Source organism: Salvelinus namaycush, chromosome 9 (genome assembly GCF_016432855.1).
Source record: "Salvelinus namaycush isolate Seneca chromosome 9, SaNama_1.0, whole genome shotgun sequence".
Taxonomy (NCBI): Eukaryota; Metazoa; Chordata; class Actinopteri; order Salmoniformes; family Salmonidae; genus Salvelinus; species Salvelinus namaycush.
The window spans coordinates 33,609,683-33,618,920 of record NC_052315.1 but is presented as its reverse complement, the minus strand read 5'-3'; positions in this window follow the sequence as shown (position 1 = coordinate 33,618,920).

The following is a 9,238-nucleotide window of genomic DNA, read 5'->3' as shown; positions in this document are numbered from 1 at the left end:
AAATTCACTCTAGCTAGCTATCTACTCTGATTTCAGAGACTCTTGTCTGAGTGTGCCAGAGCGCAGAATAACTGATGAATATACGAACGCACAAGACCTGCTGAATATGGCCGGTGTCAGTAAACGTAGGCAAAAAAAAGCAATTGTTAGTCACAAATGGTCTATATAAAAATGGTCAGTGAGGTGTTCTGTCATTTGTGTCTGGAAGTAGCTAGCTAGCAAGCTAGCCAGCTTTAGCCAGTTAGCTTGGGTGCTTGGTTGGGAAAACGCATGAACTGGCAGGCAAACTGCAGAAGGACGAGCAGGATTTTCCCCATCGGTTATCAGTGCAATGTTGAAGGCCAACAAAAGCTGAAAAAGTTTGAGAGGGTTTATCTAATGTTCCTTTGTTAGATTTTAGCTCATCTTGCTCTGGCTAGCTTTAGTTATTTTGTTGTTTTTGATGTGCACACAGGGAAAGATAGCCTAACTTTTTATGGTTGTCTGATCAATAAGACTGTGAAGTTCCCAAATGTAAGAGGGCTCGTGTGGTATTTAGCTACATATTTGCAGAAATCCATTCAAGTGTACATTGGGGCTTTTGCTGAAGGCGTAGTAAGGATCTAAAGTCGAGCTGTTAAATTGCCTGTGAACACACAGCACAGTTCGAAGTGAATGATGACAGGCCATTGTGGTAAATTTCTTGTTGGCATATACAGCGCATTCGGAAAGTACCCTTGACTTTTTCCACACTTTGTTACATTACAGCCCTATTCTAAAATTGAATAAATTGTTTATTGTCCTCATCAAACTACACAAAATAATGACAAAGCAAAAGATATATTTTATATTTTTCTGCCCCAAAAAACGGAAACATCACATTTAAAGTACATACGTATTCAGACCCTTTACTCAGAACTTTAATGATGCACCTTTGGCAGCGATTACAGCCTTTAGTCTTCTTGGGTATGACGCTACAAGCTTGGCACACATGTTTTTGGGGAGTTTTTCCCATTCTTCTCTACAGATCCTCTCAAGCTTTGTCAGGTTGGATGGGGAGCGTCGCTGCACAGCTATTTTCAGGTCTCTCCAGAGATGTTCGAACAGGCTCAAGTCCGGGTTCTGGCTGGGCCACACAAGGACATTCAGAGACTTGTCCCGAAGCCATTCCTGCATTGTCTTGGCTGTGTACTTAGGGTCGTTGTCCTGTTGTAAGGTCCTGTCTGAGATCCTAAGCGCTCTGTAGCAGGTTTTCATCAAGGATCTCTCTGTACTTTGTTTATCTTTCCCGCGATCCTAACTAGTTTCCCGGTTCCTGCCGCTGAAAAACATCCAAACAGCATGATGCTGCCACCACCATGCTTCACCATAGGGATGGTGCCAGGTTTCCTTCAGATGTGACGCTTGTCATTCAGGCCAAAGAGTTCAATCTTGGTTTCATGAGACCAGAGATTCTTGTTTCTCATGTTCTGAGATCCCTTTAGGTGCCTTTTGGCAAACTACAAGTGGGCTGTAATGTGCCTTTTACTGATGAGTTGCTTCTGTTTGGCCACACTACCATAATGGCCTGATTGGTGGAGTGCTGTAGAGATGTGTGTCCTTCTGGATGGTACTCCCATTTCCACAGAGGAACTCTGTAGCTCTGTCAGATTGACCATCGGGTTCTTGGTCACCTCCCTGACCAAGGCCCTACTCCCCCCGATTGCTCAGTTTGGCCGGGCGGCCAGCTCTAGGAAGAGTCTTGGTGGTTCTAAACTTCATCCATTTAAGAATGATGGAGGTCACTGTGTTCTTGGGGACCTTCAACGCTTCAGACATTTTTGGTACCCTTCCTCAGATCGGTGCCTCGACACAATCCTGTCTCGGAGCTCTACGGACAATTCCTTCCACCTCATGGTTTGGTTTTTGTTTTGACACTGTCAACTGTGGGACTTTATATAGACAGGTGTGTGCCTTTCCAAAAAATGTCCAATCAATTGAATTTACCACAGGTGGACTCCAATCAAGTTGTAGAAACATCTCAAGGATGATCAATGGAAAGAGGATGTACCTGAGCTCAATTTTGAGTTTTATAGCAAATGGCATGCATACTTAAGTAAATTAGGTATTTCTGTTTTGTAATACATTTGCAAACATTTCTAAAAACCTGTTTTTGCTTTGTCAATGTGGGGTACTGTGTGACGATTTCATTTAAAAAAATGTTTAATCAATTTTAGAATAAGGCTGTAATGTGGAAAAAGACAAGGGGTCTGAATACTGAATACTCAGATTGTCTATGGAGCACCGGTCTGCGTGGAATCCAGTTCTGGACGAGACAGATTATTAGGTTTAATTTACTGCAGTGTCTATTAATTGTCCAAACCCGGGGCCACTTTCCCACTCTATATTGCTATTGAACTTTCACAAATTCCTTAGTATACATAATTCCCAAACATTCTAAGAATTCATGAAAATGTGAAAATGACCATGTATCTAAGTGCTCACTTTCCAGAAAATGGGGGTGTATACAAACAGATTTTAATAAGATGTCCTGTTGCTAAAACGCTTTCAGTCCATCTTTAAAAGAGCAGAGGATCAACTAAATTGGCTTCTTGTAAATACAGGTCTGTATGGGCTGCTCTCCGAGCTGACACAGTTATAAAGTGCACATGTAGTGATGATTTGTGTTTACACAGTGATTTTCTGTCGAATAAAGAGCAACTTTACACTGTGAGTAAAAATGTATCCTATCCACCACCTGGACCTGAACACTTACCAGTTTGGCAAACTCTTATATTTCACAGATGTAGTATTGGATCAACATTTTTTTTCAAATGAATATGTTTCCATGTATGTATAAGGCATAATGGTGAGACATTTGCAGCATTCCCACCACAGGTGGCTGGTGGCACCTTATTTGGGGAGGACGACCTCATAGTATTGGCTGGAACGGAATGAATGTAACGGCATTCCATTTCCTCCATTCCAGCCCTTACTATGAGCCGTCACCTCCTCACCAGCCTCCTGTGATTCACACACACTGTTTTTCAAAATCTTATATCGTAAAACCGTTAAAGATTCAGATGTCAAGGTTTTTGTATGACTTCTCGTGTCTGGTGGCAAATCCCAGTCCGGGTCCTAGTTCGCTGTCTTCGGTAGGCAGTCTGAACACTTAAGCAACCAGGAAAAGACATGACGTGATTCAATATTTTTCTTTTATTTATTTTGTTACAAATTGTTTTTTGACAACAGTATTGTGAAAGGACCAATATTTCTGAGGCAATGTGTGAGATTTGAAAAAAAGTGAGTCCAGACCAAGACTGTAGAAGCCGCTCGAGTTATGACTTCATTTCTGGCCAACCCCACCTGTAGTCATATAGGACAACAAAGGGAAATAATCAGTTGTGTGCAGGGTTAAGAATTACAGGGTGGCTAGGGGGAACTTTGCAGCGCCATAACAAACCATCACCTTCTCCATTCAAAGTCATTATAGATAATCAACATTACAGCTCATTCCAGGGGAGCAGGGACTGGAATACACATATATTTCACTGATAGATACTTATGATACCAAAAGAGGAGAGAGAAGAGCTTACCCAGTTCTTTGACTAGAAGAGATTGTTGTTCCAGTAGAATTTGGTAAAAGGCTGATTTAGCCACCTCTCCTCCTGGTTGCAGGGCCAAATACAGCTTTCTCATCTTTGCCATACTGGATTGGGCCGCAGTGATTTCAGAGTAATCCTCATCATGGATCATTTTCTTCTGGTATAGGCCATCTGCTATTGGCATCACCATGGTAATCCTTTGAACAAGTTTTTCCATGTTATCATCCACAAATTGTGCACCTGGGTTAGAGAACATGTGTTACTCAAACAACCTTAAAGAACGATTGATTTTCAGTGAATATAACCATGAATGTATAGGACTATACAGGTGAGACCGAAATATAGAAGTTTTTCTTTCGGCATCATCTGACAAACATGACTTAAGAAAGACCTTGCATCAGAATTGTTTCCTGAATGAAAATGACATTCAGTACTCACAATCTGAGTTATTAAAATGCATTTCATAGCAGCGCCCAACAAAGCTTTTTTTAAAGTTGAGCATGCCATATTTTCCATTATGAATATTTCCTCAGTAATATGCATACTGTTGTCTTGCAGATTGATAGACTCCTGACTTTAGGTCATCTATTTATTCATCATGCCTCTCAGTGTGAATCTGGTCAAGTACAGTAATTATTTTCTTACATTTTTTTGTTCCATTTTTTGTAATATCTTCTTACAACACTAGTTCAGTAATATTTCAGCATGTATCTCATGCAAACAAGGCAGGTTACATTACCATACTGCTTTGTCTCCATGACTGCAGATTGATCCTGGCTAGACTGGGAGTAGCAGCTTGATCTGGCAAGAGAGAGAGACTCTCCATGACATGGTTTGTAAAGAATCAACATCGAATACATGTTCTGTATTTGTAGCCTGAGTTGAATAAAGCACAAATTGACATGCAGAACTGCTTTTACTTCACAAGTAAGCCTACACTCAGGGGCAGCTTCCTGAGCACAGATAAAAAGCCTACTCCTGGAATAAAAACAAGATCAATGTAGAATCTCCATTGAAAATTAATAGCCTTGTCTAGTTTTTCTAGGGTAGCCAGCAGCCGCTGTGGAACGGGTGTGGCCATTGTAGATCACTAGAATGGGTCAAATATGAATATTTTAAATTAATATAACTTTACTACGTGCAAAAATATGGAGTCAACCATATTGACACATTGTCAATCTTTACTTTACCCAATACACCCAGGTACTTACAATGTGTCTGTGTTGGACAGATAACTCCCAGTAACGCTTTTTCTCAAAAACTTTTTCTTCAGTTTTTAACTTTCAGGTTTCTCTTATAATTCTCCACCCCTTTTTATCTGAATCAGAGAGGGTGGACTTCCAAGTGCACAGTTAAGACTTTATATACAGACATGTAATGACAGGTTGGTTTTGCATTACTTGGTTTTGTAATGTTTGAGACCTCACGAACTATCAGTATGATAAACTATTTTATTCGTAGGACGTTGATCTATCTCAGAAATAATTGATCCTGCTTTGCCGTCTGCCCCACTGGTCTCAGGTCTACAGGCTTCACCAAATACAACATAACTATTCTTTACCAAATGCACATTTACTTTTCTGGATAGAAATGTAATTCTACATTATCTGGTCAGTGACTACCATCTAGTGGTGATCAGAGTTAATACAGGTCAGATTTAGATACAGATAACTTTGTCCTCAGAGGCAATTACTTATGCAGCAATCACAATACATAAAGATGATATCAAATATCAAAAAACAACAAGGCAGGTTACATTACCGTACTGCTTTGTCTCCAAGACTGCAGATTGATCCTGGCTAGACTGGGGAGTAGACTATATCATAAATCTTTCAGTCCAGTAAAATGTTGAGCACATTTTTGGAGATTTTTTTTTTTGTAAATTCTTGAATAACTTTTCTGATTTTGTGAAAAAGAGGAATAGTCTTTGTAGTTGGAAATAGCAATCTCTATAGCTGCTTCAATATATCCACATCATTTTCCTCCCTCATGATGCCACCTATTTTGTGAAGTGCACCAGTCCCTCTTGCAGAAAAGCACGCCGACAACATGATGCTGCCACCCCCATGCTTCATGGTTGGGATGGTGTTCTTCGGCTTGCAAGCCTCTCCCGTTTTCCTCCAAACAAAACGATTATCGCCAAACAGTTCTATTTTTGTTTCATTAGACCAGAGGACATTTCTCCAAAAAGTATGACCTTTGTCCCATGTGCAGTTGCAAACCGTAGTCTGGCATTTTTATGGCGGTTTTGGAGCAGTGGCTTTTTCTTTGCTGAGCGCCCTTTCAGGTTATGTCGATATAGGACTCATTTTACTGTGGATATAGATACTTTTTTACCTGTTTCCTCCATCATCTTCACAAGGTCCTTTGCTGTTGTTCTGGGATTGATTTGCACTTTTCGCACCAAAGTACGTTCATCTCTAGGAGACAGAACGCATCTCCTTCCTGAACGGTATGATGGCTGCGTGGTCCCATGGTGTTTATACTTACGTACTATTGTTTGTACAAATGAACGTGGTATCTTCAGGTGTTTGGAAATTGCTCCCAAGGATGAACCAGACTTGTGGAGGTCTACAATTTCTTTCTGAGGTCTTGGCTGATTTCTTTTGATTTTCCCATGATGTCAAGCAAAGGGGTAGTGAGTTTGAAGGTAGGCCTCCAATTGACACAAATAACGTCAATTAGCCTATCAGAAGCTTCTAAAGCCATGACATAATTTTCTGGAATTTTACAAGCTGCACAGTCAACTTTGGTGTATGTAAACTTCTGACCCACTGGAATTGTGATACAGTGAATTATAAGTGAAATAATCTTTCTGTAAACAATTGTTGGAAATATTACTTGTGTCATGCACAAAGTAGATGTCCTAACCGACTTGCCAAAAATATAGTTTGTTAACAAGAACTTTGTGGAGTGGTTGAAAAACACGTTTTAATGACTCCAACCTAAGTGTATGTAAACTTCCGACTTCAACTGTACATCACGGAACTAGAATGACTAGAATGACATTCACATCTCTCTGCTCTGATAGACATGAGACTGCAACTGACATTAGCATAAACATTACTTATTCGATGAGATCTACACATTTATTGTGACAGCCTATAATATAATATATTTTGCAATCGATGCATTTTGGAGGGAATTGCAATAATAAATAGTCAAGATAGTAGAGAGGAGACTCTTTCAACAATGAGACCAACATTGAAGAAGGGGGTCTTGATTGCGCTGTTGGACCGGGACCAGACCCTGCCAAGGCAGCAGCTACTTGTCCAGGGTTCCAGCATAACAGATTTCACAACACATTCTCATTGGAATCATTATATGCTCTTAGAAAAAAAGGGTTTGGGTTCTTCGGCTGTCCCCATAGGATAACCATTTCGGTTCCAGGTAGAACCATTTGGGGAAAAGGTTCTACAAGGAACCCAATAGGGTTGTACCTTGAACTAAAAGGGTTCTACCTGGAACCAAAAAAGGTTATTCAAAGGGTTATCTATGGGGACAGCAGGAGAACCCTTTAAGGTTCCAGATAGCACCTTTTTGTTCTAAGAGTGTACAGTTGGCTTGGGCAACAATTTATTGGTACAGTCATAGTCTGAATCGTTCTGTTACAAGGCATTGTTAATGATGGTTGATGAGTATTACAATTAGTAGAGAACAATAAACAATAGTGAGGTAGCTATGAGTAGATAGAATGTGGGTGGAATTAAATTTAATCTGTAGGCGAAAGAAACGCACACCTGTTTAAGCGAGGTGCTGGAACACTTGAAAAAGAAAAGGAGAGCCGCACACTGGAAATTCTAGTTACACACAGCATTGATACTTATTTTGAATAACATTTCAGATTCCTGGCGACAGGGCACTCCTACAGGACAATCAGATTCAGCTTCCGAGTTGGACGGTCCACAGTGGCAGGCATTGTCCGCTCTGTGGCACAAGACATTTGAGACTGAAATCATGCCTGTCCCCGAGGAAGACTGGAGGGCCATCGCTGCTGAGTTGCTGGAGAGGTGGGATTTCCCCAACTGTCTTGGATCCATTGACGGGAAACATGTAGTAATCCAGGCGCCACCCTGTTTGGGTTCACAATTCTACAACTACAAGGTTACATATTCAGTTGTACTCTTGGCTGTTGTCGATGCGAACTACTGTTTCCGTGTAGTCGATGTTGGTGCTTATGGCAAGGGAAATGATGGCGGACCCTCCTGGACTCTGCCTTCGGCCAGGCACTTAAGGACAGCACCCTATAGATAACCACCACCTGCATCACTGAAGACTGGGGACCCATCCCCCCCTTCCCTTTGAGGCCCAACCTCATAAGGCCAGCTGCCATTGCCAAGGCCTGTAAGGATCTTCAACAAACGACTGTCCAGAGAAAGGTTAGCTGTTGGGCACGCCAAATGGTCACTTACCTGATGTCACCAAGGAAGGTGCCACCAACTACCCCAGACAGGCACTCCAAGTCCCATGGCAGCATGCCACGGAGTGAAGGTTATTTTAAGAACCATCCACCATTGTTCATAAAATGTGTTCATTGTTCATTTTTTTCCTCAGATTATATAATGTCTCATAGTCTCTCTTCATTTGGAAGTCATATTAAGTGAATTTGGGAGTAAAGACCACACTATAACCCCTTCCCTCCCTTTAACATCAGTATAATGTGCACCTGGCATGGTACATCAGGTGAGCAGGAGCTCTAATTAAGGTTATACGACATACAGTTACTTTGACAACAATGGGAAAGGGTAACCTAGGGTGAAAACAATTAGTACAGTTTTCCACCATCTTCACTGGTCTGACAACAAAATACAGGTGGACAAAAAAAATGAATTAGAGATTGGGTTTTTACTTTCATCTTGTCTTAGACTCTTTCCTCTGTACACCTTTGCAGATCTAATTGAGATACTAAAAAACAAATTAAATGAAAACGAAAAACATTACAGGAGAAAGTACAAGAAAGAACATGAATGGTATGTGCGTTATTGCCTGTCTTCTCCCCTATGGTTAGCCACCACCATTCATCTCGACAGCCCCCTCAGGCAGAGGGAGATAAAAGGGCAGGGCATTGGACACGTGAGGTGCCTCAAGGAGAAGAGCAGTGTGTGTTTGTCTCTGTAAATAAGAAAAGAATGTGTAGCCATAACACAAACAGTTCCAATACCCTGGTTTTCAGGTGGTTTTAAATGAAAGAAATCTATTCACCTTTAGACCAACAAGAGAATCTGTGAATTCTCTGGTGTGTGAGTTTCAATTCAGTCAATTCAGAAAGATATGTAACACTAATAATGAATGCTATCCTAAGAATTTAGTAACAATTAACTTTATGTATTGACGGAATTGACACGTGTGTGTGAAAGGAAAGGTACAATGAGGGAGGTCAAAACAATAGCAACCAGACAACTCCTCTCTTCCTCCTGTCGTTCCTGTGAGCTGACTATCTTGACTCCATCTCTGGTAGGGAAGAGAAAAACAACACATACATGCATTACATAATACCATAGAATTTAGATTTATGTTTACTAAATACTGCTTGTCTAGTGTAGTTAGTGGCATAAATATTGTAAGAGTGTGGTACAGTTGGTAATTCTTGTTGTGCACTCATGGAATTTGAGATCAAAAGATTAATATGACAGGCACATATTTAGACAGCAAACTGTTGTTTCGGGGTATTTTCA